Here is a 10,772-nt window from a genome sequence, read left to right on the forward strand (position 1 = left end):
GTGGCTCCTCTGTCTCGTATTTTGCTCTTTACATTTTCACGTTCAGTAAAGATTCAAGCACAAGTAAGCACGTGGAAGAGGTAAACAGAGAAACAAGCAAATAGGCGTGTGAAGGGGTCGGGGCTGCTTGGGCTTCAGTGTATCCCACTCTGAGCGGCTGTTGAGAAAGGGGTGTTGAGAGTCAGGAAACGCTTGAGGACCTCGGCCCAGCACACCAGCCAGGCAGCGGTTCCTGATTTGGCTTCTAAGTGGCATTAGACCCATGGGCTTCCCTAGTGGCTCAGACGGTAAAGAATCTGCCTGCAACGCAGGGGGCCTGGGTTAGACCCCTGGATGGGGAAGATCCCCTGGAGACGGGAATGGCAGCACACTCTGGTATTCTTGCCTGGAGAATCCCGTGGACAGAGGACCCTGGTGGGCCACAGTCCCTGGAGTTGGGGAGTGGGACACAAACACACACGCAGAGGGCCTATGAGTGTCTTCATTTTTCAGACGAGGACACAGTCAGAGGTGTCAGGTGGCCTGACCGCGGTGCGAGGTGGAGGGACCTGGGGGTTGATTAGGGAGAATGATACGGCCGTGAGCTGGCAGTGGTGCCCAGCAGCTTTATCAGGGTGCGCTCTGCCAGGCCTGCACGGGGGGAAGCCCCCCATAGAATGGGACCTTCCAGAAGCTACAGCACAGGGGTAGCGCCGGGAACAGGGGAGCTGCTGGGGTAGATAGGAGCTGCAGAGGGCTTGGGGGTGACATCACTCGGCAGCTTGGCAGGAGCCTCTGTGTCGGAGAGTGCGGAGCGGAACTGTGGCTTGAGGTCTCTTCTGGCCGGATGTTTGTCTTATCTGTGGCTCACAGATGCTGGGTGCAGTTTTGGATAAACAGGCAGGTCCTGACTGACTTAAAATCTGCTTTTTTGGGCTCTAAGAGAAGTAAGTCAGAAAGAGAAAGACAAACATCATATGATATCACTTAATGTGAAATCTGAAGTACAACACGAGTGAACTTACCTGTTAGACAGCCAGAATCACAGATACGGAGAATAGACTGTGGGCTGACAAGGTGGGGGGGCTGGGGGAGGGACACCGTGGGAGGCTGGGGTTGGCAGAGGTTTGCTTTTATACACACAGTGGATAGCCAACAAGGTCCTACTGTATAGCACAAGGAGCTATGTTCAATATCCTGTGAGAATCAAAATGGAAAAGAATGTGTATATGTATATAACAATCACTTTTATAGCAGTCATTAACACAACACTGTAAATCAACTGCACTTCCGCTGAAAACAACTGGATGTGTCAAAGTTGAGTTTGGTGCTGCTGGGCTTGGAGCTAATGGCTTCTGGCCTGCAGTATGCAGAGGGCATCTCTGACTCTCTTAGGAAACACCAACTTCTTCCAGCTGGTAGAGGGGAGGCTGGGGCTTGAGCCCACGTGCTCAGCAGCCCTGTGGTGTCGCCTCTTCCTGCCCAGCTGGGCATGACGTTCTCTCGGTTCAGGCACGTGTGTGTCCTCCCTCCACACAGTTGGGATTCCAGATTCCAGGGAGGAAATGGGGCTGGGCCTTACTTGCAGGGAAGACATGGCTGGGAGTAACCCTCCCAGGACCTGGCCTTAAGCATCCTTTCTTCTAGCTCAAGTGGTGCGTCCGTGGTTTGCCCCAACAACACTTTAGGGGCTGGTTCCGAGAACGCTGGAAATGGGTCCTAAAGGTGTGTTCCAGCTTCTGCTCTCTCAGTGGTCCCATCCATGGAAGAGTCTGTCCCAGAGATTCTTGGTGGTGAGCTCGACGTACCGACAGTAAGTCAACATCAAACATCCCACCTCCATCACGTAGCAACATGCCCTGGAAATGCTAGGATGTAGAGCCTGGACCCAGCCCTTGGACCAGTTCTCATGTTCTTCATCATACAATGCAGCTTGATTTTTATTTCTATAAAAATGGCAACTAGGATATTGGTCTTTTCAAGAGTCGTGCACCTGGGTGCCTTCTAGAACAGTCCACCTGGGTGCAGAGGTGAATCTGTCCCTGGAGGGGACACGTGTGAACCAAGATGGGTGGTGGAGAAGAAATGGGATTTCCCTGTAGGAGACCATCTTCTCACCTTTCCTCCAAGTGTGAGGACCCTCTCACCCGCCCCTGGCCTCACCATCTCCTCTAGACCCTCAGCTGAGGTGGCAGGAAGGCTGTGCAGGGTGAGAAGTGGGGAAGAGATTGTGACGTGATTAGCCTTGCAGTTGATCTCTGTTCTTCACATCTCAAAGCCTATTTCTTTGTTTTCAGGCTCGCTATCCATCTTCCTCATTGCAGAATGGTGAGAATCCTGTCATTGGACCACCAATGCCATCTTTGTCATTGTAGGTCTTCAGTTATATTTGATTTCTTCCTTGATTTTTTTCCTCAACCCTTTCTCGACAGTTTATCCCTGGTCTTGCACATGATTCCACCATTTTCAACCATCTAAAAGTTTTAAACCTTTGTGTGTGTAAATGCCTCAAATTCTTAACAGTATCTGGTGAGTGAGTTAGTGAGTGAAGTCGCTCAGCCGTGTCTGACTCTGCAACCCCATGGACTATAGCCTACCAGGCTTCTCCATCCATGAAATTTTCCAGGCAAGAATACTGGAGTGGGTTGCCATTGCCTTCTCCAGGGGATCTTCCCAACCTGGGGATCGAACCCGGGTCTCCTGCATTGTAGACAGACGCTTCACCCTCTGATCCACCAGAGAAGCCCGACAGTATCTGGTAAGGGATATTGATATTTAGCCATTATACAGTTACAATGTATAATTATAATTATACAGCAATACGTCAACCATGAACTTCCAGATGTTCAAGCTGGTTTTAGAAAAGGCAGAGGAACCAGAGATCAAATTGACAACATCTGCTGGATCATTGAAAAAGCAAGAAAATTCCAGAAAAACATCTATTTCTGCTTTATTGACTATGCCAAAGCCTTTGTGTGAATCCCAATAAACTGTGGAAAATTATGAAAGAGATGGGAATACCAGACCACCTGACCTGCCTCTTGAGAAACCTGTATGCAGGTCAGGAAGCAACAGTTAGAAATGGACATGGAACAACAGACTGGTTCCAACTGGGAAAGGAGTACGTCAAGGCTGTATATTGTCACCCTGCTTATTTAACTTATATGCAGAGTACATCATGAGAAACGCTGGGCTGGAAGAAGCACAAGCTGGAATCAAGATTGCCGGGAGAAATATCAATAGTCTCAGATACGCAGATGACACCATCTTTATTGCAGAAAGTGAAGAAGAACTAAAGAGCCTCTTGATGAAAGTGAAAGAGGAGAGTGAAAAAGTTGGCTTACAGCTCAACGTTCAGAAAACTAAGATCATGGCATCTGGTCCCATCACTCCATGGGAATAGATGGGGAAACAGTGGAAGCAGTGTCAGACTTTATTTTTTTGGGCTCCAAAATCACTGCAGATGGTGACTGCAGCCATGAAATTAAAAGACGCTTACTCCTTGGAAGGAAAGTTATGACCAACCTAGACAACATATTAAAAAGCAGAGACATTACTTTGCCAACAAAGGTTCATCTAGTCACGGCTATGGTTTTTCCAGTGGTCATGTATGGATGTGAGAGCTGGACTGTGAAGAAAGCTGAGTGCTGAAGAATTGATGCTTTTGAACTGTGGTGTTGGAGAAGACTCTTGAGAGTCCCTTGGACCGCAAGGAGATCCAACCAGTCCATCCTAAAGGAATCAGTCCTGGGTGTTCATTGGAAGGACTGATGCTGAAGCTGAAACTCCAATCCTTTGGCCACCTGATGTGAAGAGCTGACTCATTTGAAAAGACCCTGATGCTGGGAAAGATTGAGGGCAGGAGGAGGACAGAGGATGAGATGGTTAGATGGCATCACCAACTCAATGGAAATGGGTTTGGGTGGACTCTGGGAGTTGGTGATGGACAGGGAGGCCTGGTGTGCTGTGGTTCATGGAGTTGCAAAGAGTTGGACATGACTGAGTAACTAACACATTTTTGCAATAATCTTAACATGCTTATAAAGTCACTGCACTTTCATGGTCTGCAGGAATCCCATGAAAAACGTACTCCGAATTTTGGAGGGAAACATGTCACTGAAGCCACCAAGTATGGTTATTAAGACCTCTAGCTGTAGATTCAGACCACCTTGGGGAGACCCTGACTCTATTCTTGCTTGACTGAGAAGCCATTAATCATCCCCTGCCTGTGTTTCAACATCCATAAGATGAGGATGAGAGGTCCTTGATTCTGAACTTCTTGGTTATATAAGTGTTCTTAATAGATCTTAGTTTTCAGTCATCACTTCTTTTTTTCTGTTTTATGTTCCTCCTCTCCTGTGCTCCCATTATGCATATTTTGGTGCTTCATCATGTCCCACATTTTCCTGAGACTTTTCACTTTTGCTCATTCTTTCCCCTCATTTTTCTTTGATTTCTATAACTGCTATCAGTCTATCTTGAACGTGAACGTGAACATGAAGTCGCTCAGTCCTGTCCAACTCTTTGTGACCCCATGGACTGTAGCCTACCAGGCTTCTCTGTCCAAGGAATTTTCCAGGCAAGAATACTGGAGTGCGTTGCCATTTCCTTCTCCTAAAGTTTGTTAAATCCATCTTCTGACAGTTAAATCTCCTGTTGAGCCCTTGCAGTGAATCTTTCACTTCAACTTTATTTTAAACTCCAGAATTTCTATGTGTTTCTTTTAAAAAATCATTTCTATCTCTCTTTTTAAAAAAATTAATTGAGGTATAGTTCATTTACAGTGTTGTGTTAATTTCTGCTATGCAACAAAATCTGTTGCACACACACACACATGCACACACACACACATATGTCTTTTACATTCTTTTGCATCATGGTTTATCCCAGGATATTGATTATAGTTCCCTATGCGATACAGTAGGACCTTTTTTATCCACTTATACATAATAGTTTCATTTCTATCTCTTTATTGGTTTTTCTCCATTTGATGAGACACTGTCATCACACATTTCTTTCCTTCTTAGGCATGGTTTCTATTGGTGCTTTGAGTGTATTTATAGTAGTTACTTTAAAGTCTTTTCCTGCTAAATTCAACATCTGGTCTGTCCGACAGTCTCTGTTCTCTACTTTTCTCCAGCATATGAGTTGTACTTCCACATTTCTTTTGCATGTCTTGTAATTTTTTGTTGAAAACTGAACATTTTAGATAACACATTGTAGAAACGTGAGTACTGTTTCCCATCTTATGTAGCTCTGAGAATCTTACTTTGCCTAAGGTTTCCGCATTTCTTGTAAACACTGATGGTATCTCTGTTCCCACCCTGCTGACCATGCCACTTACTTCCACTGCTTACTCAACCTGTAAAGTCGATGCTGATGAATGCCAGCTGGAGGCAAGTCAGTAAAAGAATTCTGGTGCCCCCTACTTTCTAAGGGCTTCCCTGGTGGCTCAGAGGGTAAAGAATCTGCCCTCAACGCAGGAGACCAGGGTTCAATCCCTGGGTGGGGAAGATCCCCTGGATGAGGGCATGGCAACCCAGTCCAGTATTCTTGTCTGGAGAGTCCCACGGACAGAGGAGCCTGGTGAGCTCCATGGGGTCACAATGAGTCAGACTCAACTGAGCGACTAACACTTTCACACTTCCACCTACTTTCTAATGCTACAGTGAACTTGTTGGCTAAAAGATTTGTCAGTGACATGAAAACTGAGTTAATATACTGTCTTCACATACAGTTCTTAAAATCAATAGATAGTCCCGAACGTCTAGAAATCACCTGGTAGCAACAACAACTAATTATTGGAGAACTTTTATATGAATGCCTGGCAACAAATAAAAGTGCTAAAATGTTCAAAATGTTGAATAATTTTTTTGTTTGTTTCATGGTTTCTTCCGGAACAACTTTGTTGAGATTTTCACTGGTGGTTGCAAAAGCAATGATGGATAAAACAGCTTGTGCCTTAGCTCAAGTCAAAGAAGGGGCAAAAAGTGTGATAGTACTATCGTATTGTATTCTTTCCCATCATCACGGCTTCACAGCAATCTTCCCACAAGGCCATCTTCACCCAGGAATGTCCCTTATTCTTGATGAAGCAGTAAAAACTCTTAATTTTATGAAACATGTGCCTTGAGTACATGACTTTTTAATATTTTATGTGACTAAACAGGAAATATATATAATCTAAATGTATAATGTAATACACACTAAATTTGTATATTATATAATTAATACCACATATTTAATAAATGTAATATAAATATACGTCACTTTTGCTTTACATCAAAGTACAATGACTTTCTGAGGCTATATAGCATTGCAGTTACTTGAGCTGAGAACTTAACTAGCTTCTTTCTTCTCTTGATCACCATTTTATTTGAAAGCGTGATTGATTGACCAACTGTGGTTACTTAGACTAGGAGATCTGCAATAAACTTTCTCAAAATGAATAAAGTGAGCTAGTCATTTCAAGGAAAACAACTGGAGGTTTTTATCGCCACTGATACCATTTGGGCTTTCAAGAAAAAAAATCAGAATCCTGAAAAAACCTGTATCTGTTACATTGAGTAAAGTGGCTTCCCAATGATTAGAGTTTTCTGATGAGATTCACGTTGATGTTAACAATGTGATAGACTGATAAGTTTTTGTTTAGTCGCTAAGTCGTGTCCGACTCTTTGTGACCTCATGAACTGCAACCCTCCATGGTCCTCTGTCCCTAGGATTCTCCAGGCAAGAATACTGGAGTGGGTTGCCATTTCCTTCTCCTGGGTATCTTCCTGACCCAGGGATCAAACCTGTGTCTCCTGCATTGGCAGGTGGATTCTTTACCACTGAGCCACAAGTGAAGCCCCATGACAGACCAACAGATAGATAGATAGATAGAGTATATAATGAAATGTGTCAGTATCTGAAAAATCTACGTAACTCCATGAACCAATATTTTCCAGATGACTTATACATGATATTACAAAAATCATACATGGTAAAAGATCTAACCAAAGTGCAATTTAAATCAATGGATTTTAACAGAACAGAGTATGAAAGTTTATTGATATGGTTTCGGATTCCACATTACAACTAACCTGGAAGAAACTACCACTTGTTGTTTTGGCATAACTTCAAGGAAGCATGGGCTTTCTTGGTGGCTCAGTGGTAAAGAATCTGCCTGCAATGCAGGAGACTCAGGAGATGCAGGTTCAATCCCTGGGTGAGGAAGATCCCCTGGAGGAGGTATGGCAACCAACTCCAGTATTCTTGCCAGGAGAATCCCATGGACAGAGGAGCCTGGAGGGCTTCGGTCCACAGGGTCGTGAAGAGTCAGACATGACTGAAGTGGCTTCCATGCACATGTCAAATTTCACAGAAGGGTCCTGGAAAGGCCATCCAACTCCTCTTCCCTTTTCCTTCAACATCTGTCTGTGAGGTCAGGTCGTCTTCATACACATCAACCAAAGTAACATTTTGCAACAGATCAAATGCAGAAATGGGTACTCCAACTGTCTTCCCAGGAGCCAGACACTGAAAAGATGTGCATGACACGTAAAACAACGCCACTCTTCTCACTGAGAGTTTTTATTTAAAAAAAAAATATCTGTATTTACTTTTCATTAAAAATATACCGGCTGACTGAGACAGTAAAGAATCTGCCTGTAATGTAGGAAACCCAGGTTCAACCCCTGTGTCAGGAAGTTACCATGGTAACAAGACATGGGTTTATTGTTTTATTTTAGTTTTTTGTTTGTTTGTTTTTATTTTATTTTTTTTTGTTTTATTTTAAAATGACTTTATACATTGTAATTTTTCAACTTTATTTTAAGATGGTAAATATCAACAGGTATAAATGACATACACCAAAGCTCTTTGGGGTCTTAAGATCAAAATATTTGTGAACCACCACTGAGGAGTTCCTAGAGACGTGGGAAGGGAGGGACGTGGTGCCCTTTTCATTTACTGTATCCAGTTGTGGGGGAGGCTTGAGCTGGCTGACACAAAGATGCCAAGCCTTGGACATGCACCTGTCTTCTGGGCAGACATGATCAGTGTCCTCTCTTATGACCAGCAGGACACTTTCCCTCACTTCTTTTTCTTGTCGAGTATGTCTAATTATCAATTCTAGGAGGCACAGTCTTGGAAAGACCACACCAGCTCCTCATCACTGGAAATATATCTCATGCAATTGAAAGTAAAACTAAACATAGTGGGGAAAAATCCTCCTGGGGAGAATTTGGAAGGTGTTTTTCAGTCACTAAGTCATGTCTCACTCTTTGCGAGCCATGGACTGCAGCGCACCAGGCTCCTCTGTCTTCTACTATCTCCCAGAGTTTGCTCAAATTCATGGCTACTGAATTGGTGATGCTATCTAACCATCTCATCTTCTGCCACCCCCTTCTTTTGTCTTCCATCTTTCCCATCATCAGGGTCTTTCCTAATACTTTGGAAGGTGTGATGAACGATTTCTGGTTCTGCTCATCCCTGGGAAGCTTAGGAGCCTGGGCTGGACCATGGTGATTCCACGCCAGAGGGAATGACTTGAGACTTTCATCATTTATTCCTGATCTTCCCAGGGGGCTTGGCCAGAGCTAGCCTCTCTCCCCATCCTCGTCCTCCTGCTGTCTCTCCCCAGGGGCAGGTCATGTTGTCCACAACTAGACGTGATTTCTGAAAAGAACGTGGCTCACATCTTCAGATGGAGTAGATTCAGCTGTTCCCACCCAACCCCATGGTGCCCCTGGACGTGCTGATCTAGAAGCAAGGGTGCTCAGTGTCCAGGACATCTGTGTGGTTGTGGGGATATCAGAGGCTGAGACTTGGAAAGAGATGAAAGGACAGAGCACCTGGGAAGGTCAGGATGTGAGTTGAGGTGGAAGATCCCACACAGTATGGCCCTGGAGGGACATTCTCCCAGGCATGACTCTCACATAAGGAGAAGCCGCCGAAGTATCGCGGGTGGGTCAAAGTCTCAAACATCACCGAGACGATGGACACCAAGGGTGAGGCTTGTTCCAGCGCACTGCAAATGTGCAGTAAAGGTTTGGTTCAGAGAAAAAGTCACAGGTAGAGAGAGTGATTCTGAGAATATCGAGGCAGAAGCCAAATGTGAGGATGAGGAAATATGGGAGGAAACGTGATCTTGAGATACGCTCCTGAGATGATGCTTGGACTCTGATTGGCCAGTGACCCCACACAGGAAAAAACAAGCCACCTTGAGCCAGCTTGATAACACTCAGAGCCCCACTCTCCTAAGGAGCTCCTGAGAGTGGCTCAGTGGTCCAGGGAGAGTGGACTTCTCCAAGATCAGACTCCTTGAGAAGGTCCTTCCTGCTCTCACAGACAGGATCGTGGGCTGAACCAGCACCTAAGGTAAGAGCAAGTGGTCCACCTCCTCCCAGCTGGTAAGCTTGTGTCCGCTTTGCAGCCCAGAGCATCTGTGGCTTCTCGGGTTCCTCTTGCCCACCACTTCCCTATGTCTTCCCTGACCTGCCATTGCTTTGTCGTTCATCCAGCCTCTTCTCCCTGCCCCCTGGGCTTCCACCTGATGCCTGATGTCTCAATAGGGACCAGACCACTGATGCCTAGGTCCTGCCCTTCTGGACATTTCTCCAATGGGGTTCCCCCTCAATTTTAGTTACCTCCTGTCTTCTCTCTTCCCTGCCCACCTTACCCGACCCCAGCATTCTCATCCAATCACTTTATGGAGTGACTTTTGCCATTTTTACATGAGGACTATGCAGCACAGAGAGACAAGTGCCTTAAACCATAGAAGTCTGAAACGGAACAGCTACCGAAGCCAGCCATCACAGGGCTCCTGAGAGAGGCAGTCTAGGACCAAAGATGAGCCTACCACAGCAAAGATGGCCTCGTCCTGACCAGCCTTCAACCACTGAAGCCGCTGCCCAGCCCAGGGGAGCAGGTTCTTTCCAAAAACAGGGCCCCAGGAGATTTTACTGAGCGAAGTGCAAGTTATTCTTGATGACACTGATCTCCCAGTGATCAATCCTTTGTGTCATTAGAATATTGTTACTAGTGCATTACGGATCTACAGTCTAAAACCATCTAAAACATGGTAAATCCTACATGCTACTGATGTATTTCACTAGTTCAAACTTCCAAGGAACTGCTACTGTGCTTCTGGCCCCCGTCTGCTTCTGAGCCCTGCTGTGAGCTCCTCAGCCCTCACTCCCTACTGGGTCTTCCTCCGCACTCTCTCCTTGTCTCCCTGCTTCTCATGGCCCTTCTTCATCTTCCCAGCGGAGGGCCCTTTTCCCCAGCCCCGCCCCTTTCCTCCCTATGACGTCATCCTCTTTAGCAGCTTCAGCTGTCACTTATGATGTTTGTTAAATCTACATCTCCAGACCACAGCTCCCTTCCAAAATCTTGGCTATCTGGACGTCTTCACGTGGGTGTTCCACAAACAACCCCAAATCAACGTAAGTAAAAATGAATTATCTCCTACTTACTTCCCTCTTCAAAATCTGCTTTAAAACCTTAAAAAATTTGTTAAAGTATCATTGATTTACAATGTTGTGTTAATTTCTGATGTACAACAAAGCGACTTGGTTAGATGTATGTATATATATTTTTTCTCAGTTTCTTTTCCATTATAGGTTGTTACAAGATATTGAATATAGTTGCCCGTGCTATACGGTAGGTCCTTGTTGTTTATCTATTTTATATGCAGTAGCTTGAATCTACTATATATAGTAAAAATTTTGAGTATATCATACAAGTGTTAATCGCTCAGTCGTGTCCAACTCTTTGCGACCCCATGGACTGTAGCCCTCCAGGCTCCTCCG

This window comes from Cervus elaphus, chromosome 2 (genome assembly GCF_910594005.1).
Source record: "Cervus elaphus chromosome 2, mCerEla1.1, whole genome shotgun sequence".
Taxonomy (NCBI): Eukaryota; Metazoa; Chordata; class Mammalia; order Artiodactyla; family Cervidae; genus Cervus; species Cervus elaphus.